The sequence below is a fragment of the Lemur catta genome, chromosome 5, assembly GCF_020740605.2.
Source record: "Lemur catta isolate mLemCat1 chromosome 5, mLemCat1.pri, whole genome shotgun sequence".
NCBI lineage: Eukaryota > Metazoa > Chordata > Mammalia > Primates > Lemuridae > Lemur > Lemur catta.
Window position 1 is genome coordinate 29,675,238 of NC_059132.1, and position 16,411 is coordinate 29,691,648.

The 16,411-nt window shown below is 43.1% G+C and overlaps 1 protein-coding gene across 4 annotated transcripts in view; it reads right to left on the reverse strand.

Annotated features, from left to right (window-relative positions):
* SLC36A1 (solute carrier family 36 member 1) overlaps positions 1-9,054 on the reverse strand; it is a 38,931-nt gene extending 29,877 nt beyond the window's left edge. Inside the window, exon 1 of one of the 4 annotated variants that reach the window (XM_045551331.1) lies at positions 8,844-9,054. The gene's annotated coding sequence lies outside the window, so the exon portion shown is untranslated. Of the gene's footprint in view, positions 1-242; positions 255-7,122; positions 7,146-8,222; positions 8,289-8,843 lie in introns of those variants that run through there. The other 3 variants (XM_045551332.1, XM_045551333.1, XM_045551334.1) reach the window with 3 other exon arrangements.
* Between the last annotated feature and the right edge of the window lie 7,357 nt (positions 9,055-16,411).

Consider the following 16,411-nt stretch of genomic DNA (forward strand, 5'->3'; position numbering starts at 1 on the left):
GTCCCTGGGTGGACTTTCTCAGTAACGCTACTAGTCAAAGGAGAAGAACAAGGGCCTCTTTACGATACACAGGAAGGACACATTTGGAGTTGTGTAGTCCCCAGAACCTAGAGACCATTGCTAAAGGAGCCTTCACAGGTCACTCCAACCCCCTCATTTTATGGATGAAGAATCAACCCCAAAAGATGAAGTGACCTGCCCTGCTTGCAGCTAGGTAGTAGCAAAGCAGAAAGCTTATCTACCTCCTGAAGCCCTGTCTGAATCTGGAAACATCTGCCAAATACAGCGCCAGCTGCTAAGAGGCAGTATTACAGTACAGTGAAAGAGAGTCAACTTCCTACTTTCCGAGAATCTGCAATCAAGTGAGAAAAGAAGATACATTAACATTGAAAATTACAAATAAAAACCCTTCTGACCCTTGTCCATGAGGCTGTCCTCCAGCACGTGGCTGGACGCCCTCCTCCCCCCGAGTCTGACGTGCTGTCTTGTGAGGAGACGGGACGTCCAACCGCCATCCTAACGCTCCATCCTGCCCCAGCACCCAACACGAGCCACCACAGGACAGCGCTGTGCTGAGGGCTCCCCAGAGGCCCCGTCCCGGGGACTCTTTTGGAAACTGGCCCAACCCTGGCACCCGAGTGATCCCCAGAGGCCCCGTCCCGGGGACTCTTTTGGAAACTGGCCCAACCCTGGCACCCGAGTGATCCACGGGAGATCTCATTTTCTCCCACCAACTGGAACGTAGGAAGGACCCCAAGCAATCTCACGGGGAAAGTTCTTGGCAGAAAGCCAGGAAAGAGCCTGGAAATCCCAGGGCGGATCCTGCCTAGCTTCACTGCTGGAGCCACCTGGCTAAAAACCTATGAGGGCTGGAGGAAAACAAGGATGTCTTAAGAGCTCTGGGGCAATTAAACTCATGAGAGGGTCAGGAAAAAAAAAATGTATGCAGTATCTTAACGGGAGCAGTTGAAAACCTCTTGCTATGCAGGCGAAAGCTAATAAGTTAATTTCTATACACGACAGGAGGCTTGGGTTCCAAGCCCGCCTCTATCACCTTTGCTTAGTAAATTTGAACAATTTTCTTTATTTGTCTAGGATCTTAGTTTCCAAATGTGCAAAAAAGGAGAGGGAGGTGTGGACTAAAATACCTCTCAGCTCCCCTCTAGTGCTAATATTCTAAGAATCAATAAACATAATTCTTAATGCAAGCAAGAGCTAATTTCCAGTCTCTTCCAACATACCAAAGCATGTAAGGAATAGAACCTTCCAACTGAATCTTGTGAGAAAGAAAAGAAACTTTTTATCTGAGGAATGCAAGCCCCCTTTAAATTACCAGGCCCAGAGAGGCATTAAAATGTGACAGTGGTCAAAGTCATGTCTCTCCTTCCTTGAGCTAAACAATTAGCTCTTGGATCCACTTGCTATGTGGGCTATAGTCTAACTGACCCTATGCAGCCATAAAATGCCAAACGCCCCACAATTCATACCCTATAGTTCAACAATGTGCAGCCCATCACTAATCAATGTTATTTCTGCAAAGCAAGGGGAATTCCTGTTGAACGACTTTGTATCAGCCCACTCCTTGTCCCCTTTTGCCTTTAAAAAAACAACTGCTTATAACAAAGGACAAAGGCAGCATTTCCTGAGACAACCTGGAAGTGTTTTCCCAGGTGCTCTGAGTGTTTTCCTCACTTTGGCTCCAGTAAACTCTTTAAGATTATATGTTGTGCCGCAGCTTCTTCCTTTAGGTCAACACCTGTATGTTACTGAAGGTGAAGGGAAAGAATACAGGGACTGATAAATTCCCCAGCCCTTGCCCATCAAGCAATAAACCACTCTGTTGCTTACTTGGTACAATTATTATACACGCTCAATTTATTTCAAACACTGAAAAGTGGCCTCTTTATGTTGTGTATAAAAACTGAAGTTACCCACAGCAGAAGGTCACTAAGAAAACTGTTCCAAAGGAAGCTGAAGGCTGGGTGTGGTGGCTCACGCCTATAATCCTAACACTCTGGGAGGGCGAGTCGGGTGGATCGCTTGAGGTCAGGAGTTCAAGACCAGCCTGAGCAAGAACGAGAACCCATTTCTACTAAAAATAGAAAAATTAGCAGGGTGTGGTGGTGGACACCTATAGTCCCAGCTACTTGGGAGGCTGAGGCAGGAGGATCGTGTGAGCCCAGGAGTTTGAGGTTGCTGTGAGCTAGGCAGACACCACTGCACTCCAGCCTGGGCAACACAGTGAGACTGTCTCAAAAAAAAAAAAGAGTCAAGGGACTTTCAGAGCCTTAGGGCTTGATAACACATTCCTTACTTCTGCTGGAAATTGCCCCAAGGGAAGAGCTCTGTTTCATGTTGATATAAATTCTGGAAAAAAAAAAAAAAAAAAAGCTGAAATCTATAGATCTAAAGCTCAAAAAACAACTGCAGGATATGGGAGACATAGCTTAGCAATTGCATGCATATTGAAAAAAGAAAAAAATGCTACTTAGGAGTTTCAATTGATGATAAACTCAACAAAAGCCAAAGATATAATAATAGATGCCAAATAAACTAATACAACTTTAGGGTGCATTAGAACAGGAGAGGATCACAGGTAGACGACAGCGCCACTCAGCTCTGCCATGCCTTGTATCTGCTCCAGGCAGCCTACTACAAACTACAAACTGTGGTGTATCCAGGGGCCAGATTAGGATCAAGGCGGGGATGGAAACCAGCTCAAGGAGGAATGGTTGGAAGCACAGAGAAAGTTCAACCTAGCAACTTGGGATGTACAAAAACTGTCTTTAAAAGCTGTCTTATGGATCTGACTTGTTCTTTGAGCCTCAAAGATCAGGTAGAGCTAGGATCAATAGGTGGAAAGTAAAGGGAGGCAGATATTTGGCTAGATATAAGGAAGAACTTTCTATCAAGGACAGTTATCCAAATGGAACAGATAACTCCGGAAGAAAGCGTGTTCCCCATTCCTGGAAAAGTCCAAGTGGAAGCACTTTCTCGCAGTCATTGCATAAGGATTCAAGCGTCAGAGAGGATGGGTGCAGTCAATCCCTGGAGTTCTTTCTACAGCTCTTTCTGGCAACCAAGGCCTCCTCCTCTTGCTCTCTCCCTGTCCCACTGAGTGGGAGCCTGCAGGGCCACCCCACCCAGAGGCTCCCTTTGACAAAATCTGATTTCCAAGACCGTTGTTGCAACTACCAGTTCCTGCCCTATGGGAGATTTTAATAGAACTTGTTAACTGCAAATTGAGAGTTGTAACATGTAAAAGTTAAAGATAAGCTTGTCCTTCAGGTCCCTGCGGACGATGTATAGAGATATTTGTGTTGTGGTCCACCAAGACCAAGTCAAAATCTCCATAAGATATTGAGACTCAGGCCAGGTGCAGTGGCTCACGCCTGTAATCATAGCACACCTGAGGCTGGAGGATCACTTGAGGTGAGGAGGTTCAAGACCAGCCTGAGCAAGAGTGAGACCCCGTTTCTACTAAAAATAGAAGAAATTAGCCGGGCAACTAAAAACAGAAACAAAAAAATTAGCCAGGAGTGGTGGTAAGCAGCTATAGTCCCAGCTACTCAGGAGGCTGAGGCAGGAGGATCGCTTGAGCCCAGGAGTTTCAGGTTGCTGTGAGTTAGGCTGATGCCATGGCACTCCAGCCTGGGCAACAGAGTGAGACTCGGTCTCAAAAAAAAAAAAAAAGAAAGAAAGAAAGAAAATTTGTTAAAGGAAGATATTTAGACTCAAAAGAGTGAACTACTAAGTGAAAGGGGCACCTTTGCAAAAATAACAGGAAAATACCTAATCCCACAATTTCCCCAGTAACGGTTAAAGATCAATCCTGAGTTCTCTCACTATCAGGTACCCTGCAGGAGTTCTGTTTTGCACAACTTCTGAAAAGAGCTGAAGGGAAGGAAAATTTCTTTCAAAATTGTTTTATTGAGAAGCTGCTTTTACAGAGTTCCTGAGAAAACAGCAGAACGAGCTACAGCCTCAACCCTATCTCAAGGACAGAGTCCTATCTCCTGCCATAACCCCTTCTCCAAGGAAAGGCAGGAAACCAACTCTTGGACTTTGACACCCTAGCAGTTTTTGTTACTTACCTGCTGCCACTTTTGTTATTAACTGATAGCCCTCACTATTTTTTTCTCTCTTTGTCCCCATAAAAGCAGCAAGTCACTTGGCCTCCCTGCTGGCACTCACTTCTCTTTCTTTGGGTTGCCAGGCCATCTCCCTGCTTTCCCCCTCCTCACCTCTTCCCTCTTCTCTTTCCGCCCCCTCCCCATTCTCTCTGTCCTAAAGGATAAAATACACTTTTACATTTGATGTGTCTTAATTTCTGCGTGAGAAATCTTTTTCCACCCACATTGTGAGCACCTTGCAGGCTTTTCCACCCTAACACTAAGGAAGAAAAGTTTTATGGCAAAAAAAATAAATAAATAAAAATAAATTCAAGTGTATATTCAACCAAAATTGCATTGAAATAGCAACTATATGTATAACCTTGAAATATTTCTTTCTTTTTCCCTATATAAACTATTTTTTCAGTTTTATCAACAGACAAAGAATTGCTCTTTAACCTACAAAATAGGCCCTGTTTTAGCTTGGCATTAAAAATGAACAGGTAGAATCACTTTGTGTGATGGCTGTAGTATGGCAAATGTGTTTGCAAATTTAATCTTTATTTTAAAAAAGCATGTGTTAAATTTTCTAAAGGTGGGCAATTTTTAAGGGGAATTCTGCAGTGAATTTTTTTTTTTAAGTAAAGCCAGAAATTCTTTTTATAAATTCAAATACTCATGTTTCCATTTTGACACAGTATGGGATTCAGGAGTATATAAGCTGTTTTATTATTTTGGTAGAGAATTGAGAGGATTGCATTAGACGATTTCTAGTACATATTTTTACTTCTAAAACTTCAGGATTCCAATTTCAATTTGCTAGTGACTGAGTTCGTTCAAAATAAAGGAGGCTTGAGACACAGGAGGTGGTAACACATTCGTGAGCTGTACCAGCCTTACAGTAACCACTAACCACAAGCGGCCATTGAGCACTTGAAATACAGTTGGGCAAAACTGAAATGTGTACACACTGGATTTCAATGAATTGGTACAAAAAATTGTGAAATAACTCATGAATTAATCATTTTTATATTGATTATGTGTTGCAATGGTAATATCTTAGATATACTGCATTAAATAAAACAGGTTAAAATGAAAAAAAAAAAAAAAAAAAAAGGGAGAAATGCCAAACAGATTTCTGGGCCCAATCTGATTCCACCTGGGCATTTTATTTTTAACTAGCTTCCCAGGTGATACTGATTATAGGCGGATTTATATAAAGCACTACAAAAAAAAAATGATCTTATAATAGGTACACTCCAGGCCTGACCTCCTATTGTAAGAGTTCGTGCATTGGTAACACTTGTTTGTAGACTAAAAGTGCTACTCATTATTCTGAAACAATTATATTGGGTTGGACTTTGAAACCCAGAGCAGCAGAAAATTCCCTAGATGCATTTTCTCCTTTCTGCTGCTGGAATTCTAAAGACAGGAACAAGGACACAGACTATGTTGCCATGTGACTTCCATATGTTTTGTTTTTGAAACAGTCTGGATAGAAGTCCATCTAACCTACCACAGAAGTACATCCCATACAACGAGACTTCTGCCTGAAGGGGTCTGGTGCTGGGGCAGGCAGAGGGCAGCTGCTGACCTCAGCACGCTCCACACAGAGCAGCCGCTGAACAGACAAACACGCTCACTTCTCATCCACAATCATACAGATCACTACATGTTAGGACTAGGCATGACTTCGGTTCCACACTGAGGTGAGAAAACCGAGGTCCGTGCAGAAAGGCTGACTCGTCCAGGCCCCAGCTGGTCAAAGAAGATTTGGGATTAGATCCAACAAACCAGAGTCCCAGTCCAGTGTTCTGTCTACCATGATATAAATTATCTGCCCTCCTTAACATCTTTCTGGGAATAAAACTGGCCCTCAAGCTTGGGGCGGGATTAGGTCTGCATAGCAAAAAGTATGAGAGTTTGGAGTCTGATAGTGTGACCCTGAGTTACTTAATTTCCCTTTGCCTCAGTTTCATCATCTGAAAGATGCTGTTAATCATACCTACATCACAATATTATTATGAAGATAGGAGAAAAAAATACATAAATGTTAAATATGTTGCCTGGCATGTAATGGACCCTTATTAACGGTAGCAATTGTGATTACTATACTATAGAGAAGTTCAAGGACAGTAAGTGAGAAAGTACACTATACAAACTCCAAAGTACTTTCTTCATTTCATACTCTGGAGAGCTGAGCCAGGTCCCTATCTCGGAAATGGTGATCTAAGTGCCATAAGCATCTCAGTAACCCACATACACAGATTTTCTAACTTCTCGGAAAAGAGAAGCACAGAGATTTTCCTACTAGAGAGGGTCATTGAGAACCGGCCCTGGGTGTTAAGGGTTTTAAGAGAAATGTTTTGGGAGATAAAAGAAGAGACAGCACCAAATGCAGCATCATGAGGTTCCTATTTTGGCCTGTTTACAATGGCCCGTCCATTCGACCCCACGCCCATTAGACAGAGGCTACCTTTGTGCATTCAACCCAGGAAGGCCCGGCCAAAGGAGGGACGTACAGGATTCCTCCAAGGCCTGGGTTGAGGTAAACACACTCAATGTGGGTTTCCTCTACAGGAAAAAGAGAAAAGCTGGCCTAGGTGTTAGTGGTATTAATCAGTCACATGCTTCCGGAAGGGGTTATCAGCACCCAAGAGTCCAAACAAAAGACCATTCACTCATCTGACCCCGGAAGGGATATCAAGCATTTGAAGGGGCTGGGAGGACAGGGACAGAGGGAGGTGATAAAAAGGAATTAAAAACAGGAATACTTAACAGGAGAATGGGTGTCTGAGGCAAGGGAAACAAATAAAAATAAAGCAGTCACAAAAGTGGACATCTACTCCCTCCTCTACTCCACATCCCACGAGATTATAAATTCAGTCCTAGAATGTCACACAACCTCCGAGTTGGAAGAAAACTTAATTCTTTATCTAGGTCCAACCTTCTACCCAACACAATAACTTCCCCTACAGCATCCCCAAAGTAATTGCCCAGTGACAATTACCTCCAGTGACAGGCGCTCCATGATCTGCGTTCCATTGTGGGAGACCACTAGTTCTTTTAAAGTGTTTAAGCTCACCAAACACCACTTCCCTTACGGCACTTCCATCCATTGGTCCTAGCTGTAGCCTCCGGAATATTACAAAATAAACGAAACCCCTCTTCCTTACACAGCCTTTGGAAAAGACAAAGACAGCTATGAACAATGCGCTGCCACTGGATGAGGCCAAATGAACAGCTACACAGCTTAAGGGGAAAATAAGGATTCCAGAGTAGGCAATTATAAGTGACACAATCATACAACAAAGGGAGACAGACTAAATACTGTCTTCAGAACAGTCTCTGCGGCATACAGCCTCCACCCCCAAATATACTGAGTCTTAAACTCTGAGCGAATGACAGAGCCTTTTGTTCCTTTACTTCTTTCTTGACTTCAAGAACATCTTTAAAGGAAATACATTCTAAACGTACGAGTTTATTACTGTAAAGTAGGCTCTAGACAAGAGTCAACAGAGGGCCCTGATCACTGAAGACAGTCTGTTAGTATTGAGCTTAGACATAACACAGAGATAAGAAGAAAGAGGAGGAGCATTTCATGGCAAGGGAGCAATAAGCACAAGGAAACTGCTTCCTGGATAACTGGATGAAGTCTTGTTGCAAGGCTGATACTTAATGAACATGGAAGGGGAGCGATAAAAAATTCTCTGAATAAAAAACCAAAAGACCTAGATGCACAGCATCCAAATTAGAGCAGACGGGGCCCTTAGGGATTCAACTCCATCACTGTATAGACTTAGAAACCTAAACACAAGCCACCTAAGGCTGCCAAGTAAGTGGCAAGGCTAGAACAAAATCTCCTGATTCATAAACCTTGGTTCTTTTCATTGTCCCACGCTGCTATCTTATTTCAGCAAACCTCAAACAAATGTGAAACATCCACCCAAATAACCAGTCTTTACCAAATATGACAAGTTGTAGAAAAAACAAAGCAAAGATCTTTACATTCTCCAAGTTCATGCCAGGGCTCTCCACAACCTCAGCTGAGCCACCTATCCTCCCAAGAGCATATTCCGATTCGTTATTTCATATTTTGGTATGACTTACACAGAATTGCAGGACGATCAGAAACCAAACCTACGGAATGATGAGTGCGCAGAAAAATCAGGAACAGAGAACCACACCCAGAGCCAATCCAACCCAGGCGATGGAGAACGTAGACAGCTAAAAAGGGAGAGGACTAAAAGAGAAAGGGACAGAGAGGGGTGTCTTTTCACATGTCAAGTTTCCTGCAGGAGGCAGTGTGGTGACCAGCAAACAGCTGCCGCCGGGGCTTAGGAACACTTGGATTCTAGTCTCATGTCTGCGACTAACTCACTGGGTGACCTTAGGCAAGCCGCTACCCCTTCCTGGGCCTCGGTTTCCCCAACTGTCCTAGGAGGGGTTGCACCCGACGGTTTTCCAGAGTCCTTGCCGTTCCGGTGCTCTCTGATCCAGAGACCCATCATTAGCAAGTCCCCAGCAGAGCTCCCGCAGCGGGCAGGAGACTTGCTAGAAACAGCCGGACCTCTTTGGGAACAGCGGAAGAAGTGCTAGCCGGTCTTTTGGGTGATCTTCCCCATCTCGGGACCTCAGTTTCCCCACCTGTCAAATAGGACGGAAAGACCCCAAGCCCAGGAGGTCAAGGGAGACACTGCGAGGGACAAGGGAGGGGCGCTCGCATCGTACCTCAGCTGCGAACCGGGGCGGCCGGAGAGTCGCGGACCCGCAGCCCACGCCGGTGCGGAGCCTGCCCGGGGGCATCTGCCCCGCCGGGAGGAGGGCGACGTGGGTCGCGGCCAAGGCGGGCAGCGCCGGCCGGAGCAGCTCAGCGCGGGGACTCTCGGTCGGGTTCCGGCCCCAGCTCCGGCTCCGGCTGCAGCACAGCCCACCCTCGCCCCTTTGCTTCAGCACTGCCCACGCGCCATCCTCCTGGGTGTCCCGGGCAGCCGCTTCCGGGCCCTGTCACGTGATCCGGGCGGCCACACCGGAGGACGAAGTCACATGCTCCCTTGCTCGGCTGCTCCTTCTCTTTTCTTACCGCGGTCGCGAGCTCGGCTCCGCAGCGCCTCCTGGCGACGTACTGCTGCCACTGCAGGGAGGCCCGTGTTCCCGGGGGCTGGGAGCGGGGCCTGACCGGGTGTTGGTCTTGGGGCATGGACAGAGCCGAGTCCCCTGAGTTGAAGAGTCCCCTGAAGAACGCTGTCCCCTGAGTTGTGTTCTTGCCATATATTGCTACTTTTTAAATTTGCTATATTTTCTTTCACATGTATCAATGAGCATGTGTTGCTTTTATAATCAAGAAATATGCATCTTTAAAAAAATCTTCTGGTCATATTTCTAGGAGCATACGCAAACTCTCATCTGTGCTTGCTACTGGAAATGAGACTGTGGGGTAGGGCAACACCATCTTTTAATATATTTAAAAATTAAAAAAAATAATAAAAAAATAAAAATAAATTTTAAGTAATATTTTTAAATCGATGGCAACATTTCAGTATGTTTGAGGAGTATGTATTATCTAGCTTTCTCCTTTTTCTCCTTCTCTCTGCAGAGTTTTCCTTTAAAAATTGTGTGGCAAATAAACTTCAAGTAAAAACTGTGACAAGAAACACAGAAGATCATTGTTTAACGATAAAGGGGTCAATGCAACAAGAGAACATACAATTGTAGATATATATGCACCCAACATTGGAGTACCTAAAGATTATATATACAACAAATACTAGTGGACATGAAGGGAGAAATAGATTGCAATACAATAACAGCAGGAGACATCAATACCCCAGTTTAAACAATGAATAGAAAAACCAGACAGAAAATTAATAAAGAAATAATTGGACTTGAATTGCACTTTAAACCAAATGGACCTAGCAGATATATACAGAACTTTCCATCCAATAGCAGCACAATACACATTTTTCTCTAACACACCTGGAACATTCTTAAGGATGGACCAAATGTTAGACCATAAAATAAGTCTTAAATTTAAGAAGTCTGAAATCATATCAGTATTATTGCAGACCACTATGATATGAAACTAGAAATCAATGACAGGAGGAATCTTCGAAAAGTCACAAATATGTGGAAATTAAACAACATACTTCTAAACAACAGATCAAAGAAGAAATCAAAAGGAAAATTTAAAAATACCTTCAGACAAATGGCAATGGAAACACAACATACCAAAACCTATGGGATGCAGCAAAAGTAGTTCTAAGAGGGAAGTTTATAGCAATAAATACCTACATTAAAAAAGAAGAAGGAGCCCAAATAAATTGTTTAACATTACACCTCAAGGAACTTGAAAAAGAATAACAAACTAAACCCTAAATAGTAGGAGGAGGGAAATAATAAAGATCAGAAGGGAAATAAATCAAAGAAACAACAGAAAAACTATAGAAAAAAATCAATAAAAATAAGAGCTTTTTGGAAAAAATAAGCAAAATTGACAAACCCTTGGCTAGTCTGAGAAAAAAAGAAAAGACTCAAATAAATAAAATAAAAATGAAAGTGAAGACATTACAACAGATGCCTCAGAAATAAAAAAGATCATAGGGACTCTGATGAAAAATTATATGCTAACAAATTGGATAACCTAGAGAGATGGATAAATTTCTAGGAAAAAACTACAACCTACCACAACTGAATCAGAAAGAAATTGGAAGCCTGAACAGACAAATAACAAATAAAGAGATTGAAGAAGTAATCACAACCTCCCAACAAAGAAAAGTCCACACCAGATGGCTTCACAGCTGAATTCTATCAAACATTCAAAGAAGAATTAATACCAATACTTCTTTTTTTTTTTTTTTTTGTGAGACAGAGTCTCACTGTGTTGCCTGGGATGGAGTACGATGACATCAGCCTAGCTCACAGCAACCTCAAACTCCTGGCCTCAAGCAATCCTCCTGCCTCAGCTTCCTGAGGAGCTGAGATTACAGGGGCATGCCACCATGCCCAGCTAATTTTTTTCTATTTTTAGTAGAGACAGATCTCATTCTTGTTCAGGGTGGTCTCTAACTCCTGAGTTCAAGCAATTCTCTCACCTCAGCCTCCCAGAGTGCTAGGATTATAGGCATGAGCCACTGCACCTGGCCAATACCAATATTTCTTAAACTGTTCCAAAAAATAGACCCAGAAGGAATACTTCCAAACACATTTTATGAATTCAGCATCACCTTGATCCCTAAGCCAAAGATATTGTAAGAAAAAAAAAAAACTACAGGCTGATTTCTCTGATGAACATTGATTCAAAAATCCTCAATTAAATATTAGTGAACAGAATTCAACAACAGCAGAAATCAGTCTTCAAAATGATTACACATCATGAGCAAGTGTGGTTTTTTCCCCTGGCATGCAAGTCTGGTTTAACATATACTAATCAGTCAGTGTGATACATCACATTAGCAGAATGAAAGATAAAAAAACCACCTACTCAGATGGGCGTGGTGGTAATCCTAGAACTCTGGGAGGCCGAGGTGGGAGGATTGCTTGAGGTCAGGAGTTCGAGACTAGCTGCAGCAAGAGAGAGACCTCATCTCTACTAAAAATAGAAAGAAATTAGTTGGACAACTAAAAATAGCTTGGTGGCTCATCCATGTAATCCTAGCACTCTGGGAGGCCGAGGCAGGAGAAGTGCTTGAGCTCAGGAGTTCAAGACCAGCCTGAGCAAGAGCGAGACCCTATCTCTACTAAACATAGAAAGAAATTAGCTGAACAACTAAAAATATATAGAAAAAATTAGCTGGGCATGGTAGCGGTGGCACATGCCTGCTACTCAGGAGGCTGAGGCAGTAGGATTGCTTGAGTCCAGGAGTTTGAGGTTGCTGTGAGCTAGGCTGACGCCACGGCACTCTAGCCCGGGCAACAGAGTAAGACTCTGTCTCAAAAAAAAAAGAACTCATACAACTCAATAGTAGAAAAACAACCCAGTTAAAAAATAGGCAAAGGACCTGAATAGATATTTCTCCAAAGAAGACATAAAAATGGCTGGTGGGGATATGACCTGGTATTCAACACCATTACCCATCAGGGAAGTGCAGATCAAAGCCACTATGATGTGCCACCTGTTAGGATAGCCGTTATCAAAAAGTCAGAAGACAACAAATGTTGGCAAGGGTGTAGGGAAAAGGAAGTCCTAGTACGCCGTTGGTGGGAATATAGATCAGTACAGAATTATGGAAAACAGAATAGAGGTTCCTAAGGAAATAAAAAATAGAACTACCATGACCCAGCAATCCCTTTTCTGGGAGATGAAATCGCCATCCAAGGGCAATGAAATCGCTACCTTGTAAAGATATCTGCACTCCCATGTTCATCGTAGCCCTGTTCACAATAGCCACAATATGGAAACAATGTGTCTGTTGACAGAAGACTGGATAAAGAAACTATTTACACACACACACACACACACACACACTCACAATGGACTATCAAAAGGAAATCCTGCCACTTGCCACAACATGGATGAAACTGGAGGACATTATGTGAAGTGAAATAAGCCAGACACAGAAAGAAAAATATTGCATGATCTCACTTATATGTGGAATCTAAAAACAAAAAGGTAAATAAACAGATAAAGAATCAAACCGTGATTGATTACTGGGGGCCGAGGGTGTTATGGGGAGGAAATGGGGAGATATAGATCAAAGGATACAAAGTAGCAGATGTGTAGGATGAACAAGTCTAGAGATACAGTGTACAACATGAAAACTGTAGGTAATAACATTGTATTATATAGAGTAGAGCAGAGGTTGCTAGAGGCTGAGAAGGGTAGGGGGAAAAGGGATAGGGAGAGATTTGTTAAAGGATACAAAATTACAGCTAGAGAGGAGTAATAAGTTCTAGTGTTCTATAGCACTGTAGGATGACAGTTAACAATGATATATTATATATTTTCAAATAGCTAGAAGAGAGGATATTGAATGTTCTCAAGATGAAGAAATGATAAATGTTTGCAATAATGGATATGCTAATTACTCTGATCTGCTCACTATATGTTGTATGTGTTGAAACATCATGATGTGCCCCATAAATATATATGTGTCAATTAAAAATAAATAAATTTAAACGTAAAAGTTAAAAAATTGTACTGTATTTGGGATTCCTGATAAATGAGTAGATTTTAGCTGCTCTTGCTACAAAAGGAAACAAAAATGGGCTACTATACAAAATAATGGCTATGTTACTTTGCTCCACTATAGTAACCATTTTACTATCTATATGTATCCTATAACATCATGTTGTGTACCTTAAATATACATGCAAAATGTTTTAAATTATGTTATTATTCAGGCTAAAAAAAGAATAAACTATTAATACAGATATAAAATGGATAAATCTCAAAATAATTATACAAGAATAAATCTTAAAATAATTATGCTGGGCAAAAGTGAGAAAAAATATTCCATTTATATAATATTCTAGAAAATACAAAATAATCTATAGTGATAGAAAACACATCAGTGGTTGCCTGGGAAGAAGGGAGAGGAAGCAACAGATGAGAGAGTGATTACAAAGGAATATAAGAAAATTTTCAAGGTGGCAAATTTGTTCATATCTTGATTATTGTGATGGTTTCACAGGTGAACCGTATATATTGAAACTTATCAAACTATACACTTTAAATATATGCAGTTTATTGTATGTAAATTATACTTTAATTTCCTTATTCTCTGTAAGACAAGTAAGAAGAGCACTAAAGATTAGCCATGTGATTTGGCAGCAGGAGGCATTGTTGGCCTTGGCAAGGCAAGTTTCAATGGGATGAAATCTGCTGACATGGATTCAAGAGAATGGAAAGTGAAAAACTGGAGAGAGTGAGTAGACAGAACTCCTTTGAGGAGTTTTGCCATAAAAGGGAGCAGAGAGGTGAGAGATTAAAGATATTACAATATATTTACATGATCATGGGAATGACATAGCAGAAAGAGAAGTTTTGATGATGCAAAGGAGGGAAGGATAACCGCAGAAGCAGAGCTCTTGAGCAGGTGAATGAAAGGGGATGAGATAGAGGGACTGAGGAAGGACAAGGAGGGCTGGGATTTTGGAAGGTGAGTATGTGCATTCTGACATAGGTCAGTGGACAGCTCCAGTGGCTGGAGGATAAGAAAGCTCTCCTCTGATCACTTTTATTTTCTCAGTGAGATAAGAATAAGGTCATCAGCTGAGAGTGAGAAGCTGAGAGCAAAGGAGGTTTGACTTGAGAGAGAGCTGGAGAAGAGTCCTCTTACAGAATGCAAGAATAATGTAAATAAGGCAAGCGGTGCATTTGCCCAGCAGTGCCAGGACCCAGCTGGTGTTCATGTTCATAAATTTAAAGTGTGACCAGCTGATTTTCTCTGGCCACATCCAGCTGCTTGGGTGTAGGCTTGAAGTAGATGGAAAGGTGGCTCTAATCAGTTCGGTGGCTTTGTAAGGTGCAGTCAAAGCAAGGAGAGGGACAACATGGATCAAAGTGTGTGGCAGAGATGGCTGCAATGATTGGCTTATCACAGGTAAAAAGGGGAGTCAGGCTATGAGGGGGCAGAGAGCAGTGAATAGGTAGCTGAGTAGCATCAGGAGACCAGAAGCTCTGATGAGATCAAAGAATTGTTGGAGTTGAAACTATCTATATTAAAATAATGTATAAATAGTTATCAGAGTCTAATTTTTTTTTTTTTGAGACCAAGTTTTACTTTATTGCCCGGGCTAGAGTGAGTGCCGTGGTGTCAGCCTAGCTCACAGCAACCTCAAACGCCTGGGCTAAAGCGATCTTACTGCCTTAGCCTCCCGAGTAGCTGGGACTACAGGCATGCGCCACCATGCCCGGCTAATTTTTTGCTATATATATTTTTAGTTGTCCAGATAATTTATTTCTATTTTTAGTAGAGACGGGGTCTCGCTCAGGCTGGTCTCGAACCCCTGACCTCGAGCGATCCACCCGCCTCGGCCTCCCAGAGGGCTAGGATTACAGGCATGAGCCACCGCGCCCGGCCCAGAGTCTGATTTTTATGAAAGTATAGATATAGCCAGGAGTTAACCAGCCATTGTCCCCTAACTTCCTTACTGCTATAACTGGTTCCTGCTTAATGGCACTATCTTCCCTGATAGGTGCAAGATTTGTGACTGTCCCTACAACTTCTGTAGATAACATGGCTTCAGTAAACCCCAAGACTTGTGCTTCTCTAGATAACATTGCTATTATAAAGCCTAAGACTGGTCTTTGAAGTATTTTTCAGACTCTACATTCTGGGGGGAGGGAACCCACTGATGCCAACCAGACCCGCGGATAGGTGTGGGAACAGACCTCACAGCCTTGAGACCCCTCACCCAGGAAATCTCCCAACAGAGAAGATAATCTCTGCTTCCCAACCCTATGATTTCATCCCCTGCCAATCAGGACCCAATTCCCTAGCCCTTTGCCCACCAAACTATCTTTAAATCCTTTCCCCTAAATTCTTGGGGAAATGGATTTGAGAAATTCCTCCCATGTCCTCACACGGTGCCTGCGATATTAAACTCTTTCTCTGCTGTAACCCCTGCTGCCTGGGTGTTTTGGCTTCCTTCTGAGCAGTGGGCAATGAGCCTGGTTGGACTGTAACACAGTCGACAAACTAGTGCACACGAGCTGGGACGACAGGAGTTGGGGAGCCACCCAGAGTCTAGAACACTTAAATAGAGGTTTGGAGGGTGGTGTGAGTTTTGGTAATGACAAGATCTAGGGTTTGCTGGTGGGAGCGGGTGTCTGAGGTGGGGGGAGGACAAACTAGTGAGAAGCAAGGCGGTCAAGGTCATAAGAGGCTGGAGCACAGATGATTCATTTGTGGTCATAGTAAAATAAAGGGCAAGAGCGAGACCGTGTGCAGGAGCAAGAGCACGCAGTGTTATAATATCTGTGGGAGGAGAGGCCTGGCCCTGAGGCCCTGTGTGCTGCAGGCGGGGTCTGCTGACAGGTGTTTCAAAGGGGCCAGCAGGGCCGGGCACAGTGGCTCACACCTGTAATCCTGGCACTCTGGGAGGCTGAGGCGGGAGGATAGCTTGAGCTCAGGAGTTCGAGACCAGCCTGAGCAAGAGTGAGAACCCCCATCTCTACTAAAAGTAGAAAGAAATTAGCTGGAGAACTAAAAATATATATAGAAAAAATGAGCCGGGCATGGTGGCACATGCCTGTAGTCCCAGCTACTTGGGAGGCTGAGGCAGTAGGATCGCTTGAGCCCAGGAGTTTGAGGTTGCTGTGAGCTAGGCTGACGCCACGGCACTCTAGCCCGGGCAAC